The following is a 10,142-nucleotide window of genomic DNA, read 5'->3' on the forward strand; positions in this document are numbered from 1 at the left end:
GCTGTGTATTTTAATAATTAAATATTAATCTAAAGATTAATCTAAAAAAACCTATAAATTAAAAATAGAATTAATTTATACAATATTATTTATAAAGTAAAAAATACTCTGAGAGTATTTATAGGAATATTTTATATATAAATAAATTTAATATTTAGAACTATTTATTAAAGTATTAGTTCTTTTTATAAAAAAATTAAAATTTATAAGTATATATTAATTATTATAAGCTAAATAAATAAATTATTAAAAATAAATATTTATTATTATAAATTAACAACTATATTAATTAGATTATAGAAATATTATAATATATATAATTTAATTTTTGTAAAATTTATTATAAAATAAGAATTATAATAGATTATAAATAAAAAAAAACTTTCTAAATAAAATATAATTTATTTAAATATTTAATTATATAATTTAGACTAATTAATATATTTATAAAAGTTTAAGACTTTATAAATTCTTTATTTATAAAATATTTAAATAATTTTATAATTATTTATTTTAATAATATTATAATATATTTATAAGATTTTAAAATATATAAAAAACAAGTTTACAAGATTATATAAATTTTAGTTGAAATAAATTTATATATAAAGCTAAATAATTGTTATTTTATATAAATAAAGATTAATTTTATTAATTTTCTTATTAGCCGCAAAAATATATAAATAACATTAAAATAAATTATAATAATTTATAAATAATTAGCGTTATAGAATATAAAAAATATATTATAATTTATAAGATTTATAAATTAATATTAATAATATATTTAAAAATATTTATAAATAATAATCTTATTTATAGATCTTACTAAGAAATTCTGTGAAAAAAAATCTAATATAAGATTTTTTATAATTAATACTTGCAAGAGCTTTAAATAGCTAAAAATAATATTTATAAAAAATATTATAATTATTCATTTAAAATAAATAGATAAATATATATTAAAATTAGAGTGGATTTTTTTAACCTAACGGTTAACCGTTTTAAGCAAAACGGTTAAAAAATACAGACACAGGTATAAAGATAAAATATTATATAAATCTTTATATAATTTTATATATTATAATTTATATTATTAAATATAGGATCTATATTATACATATATTCCTATTACCTAATACACTATCAATACATTATATTACTTAACATTTAAAAATTGACTAATTAAAATGCCCTGAAACTGATTAGTCATGTATTAAATACAATCTAATTATATTAGGCTGTATTTGAAATGTAAAATGTAAATATAAATAAGAGTTAAGTTTAATTACATTTTACAAACATTAATATACAGTAAAATATTCATTCAAATACAGATTTTAAAAGCTTGGTTTTTAACCTGTTTTTCAACCAAAATCCACTCTAATTAAAATAAATATATTTAGTTTTATAATTGATAATATATTATTATAAAGAAATATAAATAATCAATAAACTTTAATTATATTTTATTTATAAAAAATAATTATAATAAAAAGAAATTATAAAATTTATAATTAAGAATTATTTATAATAATAAAAATATTTAAAAAATAATATTATAAATTAAAAAGAACAGATCTTATAATTAAGATATTTATTAATTATAAAAATCTTAAATATTTTATAATAAGTCTAAAGCTATTATAAAGATAAATATAATAAATATAATATCTTATAATATTTTAATTTTATTTTATTTATTAATTAAATACACAGAATCCTGCAGATATATCTTTATAATATTTGAATTATAAAAAAGAATAATAATTAAATATTATAAACAATTAGATAAATTAGTCTTATAATAATTATTTAATCTACTTACATTATAAAAATTAAAAAATATAAAGATAGAAGCTTTATTTATAAGTATTAAATAAATTCTTATTTATAAATATATCTTAAGTATATAGAAAATTACAGAAAAAAGATAATAAATAATATTATTATTATAGAAAAATTATATTATAAAATTCTTTTTATAAAACTACTAGTTACAGTATCTATAATATTAATTAAAAATTAATAAATATAAAAAATTTATAAAGAATTAAAAAATTCTAAAATTTTTAAGTTATAAAAAAAATAAATAAATAAGATTTTATAATAAAAAATTATAAAAAGTTTTTATGAAAAATAAAATAATTATATATTCTAGATAAGTATATTCTTAAGCTTTAGATATTTATAAAATTATATAATAATTTTATTATAAATTATTTTATAAGTAAGAAAATACTAGTACTAATATTATAATAATTTTAATAATTAAAAATAAATAATTTTATAAATAAATATTATTAAGTCTACAGAGTATATTAAAATAATAAAATAATTTATAAAAAATAATAAAAATTATTAAAATCTTTATTTATATTTATAAAGTTTTTTAAAGAAAATAATAATAAATTTTATTATTAATTTATTTATCAATACTAGTACTGTTAAAAACTTGTAAAAGATTTTTAATAATATTTTAATAATAAAAGATTAATATAATAAGATAATTTTTTTTATTTCTTTTATAAAAGAATTTTAATAAAGAGAATCTTATAAAAATCTTTATTAAAAAGTTTTTTTATTTATTTAATATATCTGTAAAGATTATTATAAATTATAATAATATTTTTATAAAGAATTTCTAATCTAATTTTATTTATATATTTATAATAAAAAAGATTTAAGTACAGCTTATTATTTATAGATTAATAATTAAAGAAAAACATTTAATAATATTCTTAAGTAATATTTATAAAACTATATTAATTTTAAATAGAATAATTAAATAAGTCTATTATTTATTATAAAGTTTATATATAATAATATTTTATAAATATTAAATCTTTATAAAGAAATTATTCTTTTATATTATTATAATAAAATATTTATAAGTAATTAAAAAAAACTCTTATAAAAAAAGAAAAATAGAGATTAAAGACTTTAAATAAATTAAATATATTTAAAAAATTTATATTAACATAGAAAAATTTTAATTTTTATTTATAAAAAATAAAAATAGTTTTATAATTGTAAAAAACAGATAAAAAACTTTATATCAAAAAAATAATTTAATTATTTATAAAATATCTTCTATAAAAACAGACTAGTAAAAAACTAGATTTATAAAATAAAAAATCTTATTATATTATTAAATAAATAAACTTATAAGTCTATAGACTAAAGTTATTTATAAAATTATTAATATATAATATATTTTATATATTATTTGAGAGAAGATAGGCTTTATTCTTGTAAGTATATCTATCCTGTGGATATCATCTCTTATAATTATCTAGTGTTTTCTGAATATTATTATTTAAAATTATAATTAATTTTATAATATTCCTAGCAGTAGTAATTAATATAGTTTTAATTTTTTTTTAAGATATTATAATAAAGAAGTAGATATAATCTATTTAAAATTAAAAAGATTAAATTTAATTAAAATTAGAAAATTACATTTTCCTATTTAAGAAAATAAAAATCTTTCAATAAATTTAATAAAGAGAACAAAAAAGAACTTAATTAATATAATATAAAAAAATAAAAAAGTTTAATAAGTTAATCTCTAAAAACAGAGAATTTATTTAAAATAAGAAATATTAAATAATTAAGAAAAAGAAAAGTATTAAATAATTTTAAAAAATATTATAATTTTAAAAAATTAAATAAAATTAGATTTTGATATTGATTTAATTTATATTTACTAAAATTTCATTTATATTTAATACAAAACATTATTTATACTCAGCAGAAGTTTATTTATATATAATATAAAAATCCTTTTCTATTTAAATCTAATTTTCAATAAATTTTATAAAAAAATATTATTTTTAATATATAAATATTATTATAGTAAAGATTAATCTATATATTATATAATTTATATAAAAGATTATTTATATATAATATAATATAAAAAATTATCTATCTATATTTAATATAAAAGTTTATTTAAATATATTATATAAGATTTTTTTATTTAGATTTAATTCTAAATAAATTTTAAAAATTTATTATAATTTATAATAAATTTATAACAGATCTTTGCAGTAAATATGTATATATATTATAATTATTTAATATATAATATAATATTTAACTAAAACTCTATTATCTATAATTCTAAATAATTCTCTTATAATAATATAATAAATAATCTGTTTATTATCTTAAATATATAATTATGTTTATATATATACATTATAATAAAATAATATTAATAAAATATAAAAAGAAATTTATTATTTTATTTATATTAAATTATTTATATAAAAATCTTAATAAGTTATTAAACTGCAGCTTAGTCTGATTTACTTAAAATTAAAAAAATATTATTAAATTATATTTTAATATAAATCTATTAAGCAAGCTTAGAGTGGCTTAATCTGATCATTATATCTTAATCTTAATCTGGCCATAATCTAACAGTCAGATTAAGATATAAATAATTTTTAATTATATAGTTAAGATTAGATTAAGATATAATTATTATTTTAATTATTTATATTTATTAATTAGAAAGATCAGATATAGTAGATAGATTAATAATTATAGATTAATTTATAATATATATATTTTTTTATATAAATAATATATAAACTACAAAGTATAATATATATTTAATTATAATATAATAATATTCTTTAAATATAGTCTATTATTTAATCTGCTTAATTAATTATCTTAAAAAATATATTATACTCTAAAAAAAGCTTTTTTAAAATCTAGTATAAAAAAATAAAAAAAAATATAGAATATTTATTTATTATATTATTTAAAATAATAATTATAATAATATAGAAATTATAAAAATCAGATTTCTATCTTTATCTAAATATATATATATAAGAGTGCATGTTGAGATAGTGTGAAGAAAGTATATCTATCGTGAAGTCAAGATAGTGTCTGTATTACTTAAGATAGTGTCTATATTACTTAAGATATTATTACTAGTCTTTTATCTAGTTTTTCTTATAGATAGATATATCTATAAGAATTTTATAGATTATATATTATACTGGTATAATTATTTTATAAGAAATTATTTTTATAGTATAAATATTTCTTATAATATATTATATTATAAGAATTATAAGAATTATTATTCTTATAATTATTCTTTTTCTTAAAATCTTAATCTCTAAGATTATTATTTATAAAAAATTAAATATTATTAAAATCTCTGCTATAAAATCTTCTTTATAAAAAAATTAATTAGAAAAAAATAGTTTTTTTTTTATAATATTTATTCTATATAAGCTCATCACGGCTGTTTTATATAATTATAATTATATTATTATTTATTATATTTTAAATTTCTATAATTATAATTAAATAATAAATATTATAAGTTTTTTTATAATTATAATTAAATAATAAATATAATATAATATTCTTAATTTAAATATAAATTAGAGCTTAGGGCTCAGAGCTTAGAATTCTAAGAAAGAATATTTCTTTTAAATTTTTTTTTTTCTTAATTTTTTCTTAATTTTTTCTACTCTCTAATCTTCTTTTTTTTTCTTAATCTCTGCGGCCCTCCCCCCCCCTAATTATTATTATTATTATAAGTAAGTAATTATTTAAAGAATTCTTGTGATTATTTATATTCTTGCGGCTATTTTATATTTTTATAATTATTTTATATTTTTTATAGCTTATTTTGTATCTTTACAGCTGTTTTATATCTTCGCGGCTGTTTTATATTTTTGCGGCTATTTTATATTTTTTATAGCTTATTTTATATTTTTATAACTTTAGAATATCTGTATTAGATTATAGAATATAATTTTTTATAATTTTTTATTAGCTTGCAGATATTTATTACTTCACAAGTCTGAGATATATATAATTTAATTTAAAAATTATAATTAATTATTTTAATATTTTTCTTTTTATATTATATATTTACTAGCTTTTTCTTTTATAAAAAAATTATTATTTTTATTATTAGATTTTTATTTTTTTTTTATTAATTTTTTTTTTTATTATTATTTTTTTTTTCCCGCGAGCGTCTGTAATAAGTGGTTTTTTAGAAAAATTTATTTTATATCTTATAATTAATATAAAGTTAGAGTAGTCTATCTCTATAATTATTATTATTATTATTATTATTATTTCTATAATTATCGCCGCTATTATTATTATTATTATTATTATTATTATTATTATTATTATTATTACTATTGCTATTAATACTGCTGCTGCTTCTATTATAATCTTTTTATTTTTTTTTTATAATAAATATCTGTCTTCTTCGCGGAGTATAAAAAACTAATTTATATATAGTTTATTATTTTATTAATTAAAGTTTTTAAAGTAATCTGATTCTCTATAGGTTTATTTTTCTATATTTTTTTTATAATTTATTATTATAATAAAAATATTATTTTAAATAATATTTTTATTATCCCCGCGATCCGCGAGCGGTGAATAGATAGATTTTTTTTTTTTAAAGAATATATTTAGATTTATTTAAGATTAATCTATTCTGTAGAATATTAAGATTATAAACTAAATTTTAACTTAATTTATAAATTTATTTATAATAAACTAATTTATTAATATTTTTATAAATATATTAATAATTTTATCAGATCTTTTTCTCTAAATAGAATTATAATCTTTATTTAATTAAAAAAGATATTAAATTATATAGTTAGTAATATAATCTATTTTTTTTATTAAATTTAATAATTATTATTAACTAAAAATCTAGATCTAGTTTTATAAGATTTTTTTTATAACTAGAGCTAATTAACTCTCTCTTTTTAATTAAATATATAATATATATTATAATTTCTCAGGCTTAAGAATATTTATAATATATATTAGTAATAATTATAGACAGAGATATAATAATTATATTTAAATTAGATATAAAATCTATTTTTTATAAATTAAATAATTAATTTATTTATTTTTATTTCTGCAAGTGCTTGTTATATCTTATATTTTAAATTATTATTAGATAAAAAGTCTTGCGGATAGTTTTTTTTATTATTTTATTATTTTATCTTTTTTTTTATTTTTTAAATAAAAACTATACTCACGAATAAATTTTTTATAAAATTATAAATAATATAGATTTGCGGCCGATTCTTAAATATTATTTTTATTAAAATATTTTTTTATTTAAAATTTTCAAGAATCTGTTCTAATTCTATAAAATTAATAAAATTTTTAAATAATATTTATAATTATTCTTTTTTATAAAAAAATATTTTTACAAGTTTATTTTATTTATTTTATAATATTTATAAAATAGTAATATATAAAATATATTATATATTTATAATTTTATAAATAACTTTAGTCTATAGACTTATAAGTCTATTTATTTAATAATATAATAAAATTCTTTATTTTATAAATCTAGCTTCTTACTAGTCTGTTTTTATAAGAAATATTTTATAAATAATTAAATTATTTCTTTTAATATAAAGCTTTTTATCTATTTTTTATAATTATAAAATTATTTTTATTTTTTATAAATAGAAGTTATATTTTTTTTTATTTTAATATAAATTTTTTAAATATATTTAATTTATTTAGAGATTTTAATCTCTGCTTTTTTTTCTTCGCGAGAATCTATTTTAATAACTTACAGATATTTTATAATAATAATATAAAAAAATAATTTCTTTATAAAAATTTATAAAATATTATTATATATAAACTCTGTAATAGATAATAAATCTATTTAATTATTTTATTTAAAATTAATATAATTTTATAAATATTATTTAAAAATATTATTTAATTTTTTAATTTAATTATTAATCTGCGGATAATAAGCTATACTTAGCTTTTTTTTTATTATAAATATATAAATAAAGTTAGATTAGAAATTTTTTATAAAAATATTATTATAATCTATAATACTCTTCGCGGATATATTATATAAATAGAAAATCTTTTTAATAAAAAGTTTTATAAGATTCTCTCTATTAAGATTTTTTTATAAAAAAATAAAATAAATTATTTTATTATATTAATTTATTATTATTAGAATATTATTAAAAATCTTTTATAAGTTTTTAATAATACTAGTATTTATAAATAGATTAATAATAAAGTTTATTATTATTTTTTTTAAAATTTTATAAATATAAATAAAGATTTTAATAATTTTTATTATTTTTTATAAATTATTTTATTATCTTAATATACTCTGCAGGCTTGATAGTATTTATTTATAAAATTATTTATTTTTAATTATTAAAATTATTATAATATTAATATTAATATTTTTTTATTTATAAAATAATCTATAACAGGATTATTATATAGTTTTATAAATATTTAATATTTAAGAATATATTTATCTAAGATATATAATTATTCTGTTTTTTATAAAAGATTTTTATAATTTTTTTATTATAAAATCTTATTTATTTTTTTTTTAATAATTTAAAGCTTTTAAAATCTCTTAGTTCTTCACAGATTTTTTATATTTATTAATTTTTTATTAATATTATAAATACTGCAGCTAGCAGCTTTGTAGAAGAATTTTTATAATATAACTTTTTTATAATAATAATATTATTTATTATTTTTTTTTATAATTTTTTATATATTTAAAATATATCTATAAGTAAGAATTTATTTAATATTTATAAGTAAAATTTCTGTCTCTATATTCTCTAATTTTTATAGCTTAAATAAATTAAATAATTATTATAAAATTAATTTATTTAATTTTTTATAATTTTTAGCTGCTGTTTTTTTTTGATAATCTGAATATTATAAAAATATATTTATAGAATTTTCTATATCTAAATAATAAATAAAATAAAATTAAAATATTATAAATTATTATATTTATTATATTTATCTTTATAATAGCTCTGAGCTTATTATAGAATATTTAAGATTTTTATAATTAATAAATATTTTTATTATAAGATTTATTTTCTCTAGTTAGTAATATTATTCTCTGAATAATTTTATTATTATAAGTAATTTTTAATTATAAATTTTATAATTTCTTTTTACTATAATTATTTTTTATAAATAAAATATAATTAAAGTTTACTGACTGTTTATATTTCTCTATAATAATATATTATTAATTATAAAATAAAATATATTTATTTTAATATATACTTGCTTTTTTTTTAAAAAAATAAATAATTATAATATTCTTTATAAATATTATTTTTAACTATTTAAAACTCTTACAAGTATTAGCTATAAGAAATTTTATATTAGTTTTTTTTTTTTTTTATAAAATTTCTTAGTAAGATCTATAAATAAGATTATTATTTATAAGTATTTTTAAATAAATTATTAATATTAATTTATAAATTTTATAAATTATAATATATTTTTTAGATTTTATAGCTCTAATTATTTATAGATTATTATAATTTATTCTAATTCTATTTATATATTTTTATAATTAATAATAAATCTAAGAAAGTTAATCTTTATTTATACAAAGTAGTACTTATTTAGTTTTATATATAGATTTATCTTAATTAAAATATATATAATTTTATAAACTTGCTTTTTATATATTTTTAGATCTTATAAATATATTATAATATTATTAAGATAAATAATTATAAAATTATTTAAATATTTTATAAATAAAGAATTTATAAAATCTTAAAATTCTGCAGATATATTAATTAATTTAAATAATATAATTAAATATTTAAATAAGCTATATTTTATTTAAAAAACTATTTTTTATTTATAGTCTGCTGTAATTCTTATTCTATAATAAATTTTATAAATATTAAATTATATAAATTATAATATTTCTGCAAGCTGATTAATATAATTATTAATTTATAATAATAAATATTTATTTTTAATAATTTATTTATTTAGCTTGCGGTAATTAATATATATTTATAAGTTTTTATTTTTTTTTATAAAGAGAACTAATACTCTGATAAATAATTTTAAATATTAAATTTATTTATATATAAAATATTTTTATAAATATTTTTAGAGTATTTTCTGCTTTATAAATAATATTTTATAAATTAAATCTATTTTTAATTTATAGTTTTTTTTTAGATTAATCTTTAGATTAATATCTAATTATAAGAGTAAGTAGTTTATTATTTTATTTTTTATAAATATTATCTTAAATTTATAAAGTTATTCTAAAAATATTTCTA

This window comes from Aspergillus heteromorphus (genome assembly GCF_003184545.1).
Source record: "Aspergillus heteromorphus CBS 117.55 chromosome Unknown BO70scaffold_63, whole genome shotgun sequence".
Lineage (NCBI taxonomy): Eukaryota > Fungi > Ascomycota > Eurotiomycetes > Eurotiales > Aspergillaceae > Aspergillus > Aspergillus heteromorphus.